Here is a 1,931-nt window from a genome sequence, read left to right on the forward strand (position 1 = left end):
AACAGCCAAACTCTTAATATTGGGATTTTTGAGAGAGCTAATTCATCACACCCTTTTTCTCTCTAAACTCTTAACCAATTGAGAAAGAGACTGATTTAAGACAGAGGGTTTATAAAGCAAAGCTTTGGAGAAGGTAACTGTACCAGAACCAAAATGGATTTCATAATATTTATTCCCAAACCAGCCGGGTGAGGTGGCTCACGCCTATAATCCTAGCACTCTGGGAGGCCCGGGTGGGAGGATTACTTGAGCTCAGTAGTTTGAGACCAGCCTGCGCAAGAGTGAGACCCTGTCTCTACTTAAAAAAAATATGTAAAAAAAAAATTAGATGGGCGTTGTGGTGTGCACCTGTAGTCCCGGCTACTTGGGAGCCTGAGGCAGGAGGATTGCTTGAGCCCAGGACTTTGAGATTGTGGTGAGCTAGGCTGACACCACTGCACTCTAACCTCTAGCCAGGCGACAGCGCGAGACTGTCTCAAAAAAAAAAAATTGTTCCAAAATCTGAACTTTGGGACCTGCATTGGAATAGAACTTGGTCTGCAGAGAGACACCCTCCCAGCTCCTCGTTAGTGAGCACATAGCATAGCACAGATAAATGCAGGTCAGACCCTTGCCATTTTGCCACTCAGACGAGTCTTTCTCCACTGGTAAGGAGTGAGTTTGAAGTGGAAGATACTATTTTAAAGAAAGAGGCTAAGAATATGGAGAAAAATAATATTTCCCCTTAAATTAACAAACATGACTAAAAAGTTAAAAATACACACTGAGATGTTACAGAATTTTTTTCTGGGATCTGCTAGTTAGACTAACAGCCCACATTAACCTGGAGAGCCAGGGGATCCCTAAGGTGTTATCATTTATCATCAGTTATTTGACATTTTTGAGCAAGCATACTGTATTTTATCCAGGGTGTCAACGCACGCACATGCACACACACACACACAGAAATAGAAATCTCAAGAACCCCCGAAACACCTCTCTGTTTTCCTCCTACTGTTTCTTTTGTCATAGGTTGAAATCACGGATCTGGAAGTCCTATTCCTTGGGCCGAGCACTGGGATGTCAGAGATGGTGATTACATCTGGCTTCATTCTAACCATGAGAGCTCTCAGTGCCCTGAGTGCCCCTGGCAAGCCATGACCTTTACTGATTTATTTTGGGCAAGAGGGTGGCCTGGAACAGAAGTTGCCAATCTTTCTTCTGCTAGGACACACCTAATGGGCGGAATTCACGTGTGAGACAGGCTCCCCTGCCTGAGCCCAGGTGTTTTGATAGCTGTGGTTTGGTTAATCTAAGCTATGGATATGTGCGGTTTCTGGGGTACTGACCATAACCCCATTCCTTTGTCTCCTGCTGACCCGATAGGCGTCAGTGTGTCTCAAGGCTGTGGCTAAGTGCCCATGGCCTTGACAGATGGACAGAAGAAATGCTGTGGCCTCTGACCCACGCCCACTGTTGGGGTGGGAGGGGCAGTGCCTTGACAGAAGACCCCCAAACCCATGTTTTTGTCCTATTGAGTAGAAGAGGGAAAGAACCCACAAAGTGTAGGCAGCAACTCCAAGACCAAAGGGTCTCCCAGGTATTGTGCTAATGGGACCACTGTATGGTTTCCCACCTGAGTCTGGCAGAGACAGAGTAAGGAATACAGGGGTGTGGATAGGCTCAAGGAAAGTATTTTCCATGCCTCTTTAAACTGAGGTCTGAGAACTACAAGTACCCTGTGCCATGTCCTTCTTGAGCATGAAACTCTCCCAAATAAGAATGGTCTGGGAAGCAGAATGTCCTAGATGCGTAGGAAGAAAGCTCGGTGATGGGAGCACCTGCTGCAACAGCGTGGAACAGAGTCACTTACATTTTGGAAACATCCCCCTCCTACTCCCCTCTAGATCTTTCCTTTTCACAGTCCTCTCAAACAGCTCAGACCTTGGGGC

This window comes from Propithecus coquereli, unplaced genomic scaffold (genome assembly GCF_000956105.1).
Source record: "Propithecus coquereli isolate 6110/MARCELLA unplaced genomic scaffold, Pcoq_1.0 Scaffold59, whole genome shotgun sequence".
NCBI lineage: Eukaryota > Metazoa > Chordata > Mammalia > Primates > Indriidae > Propithecus > Propithecus coquereli.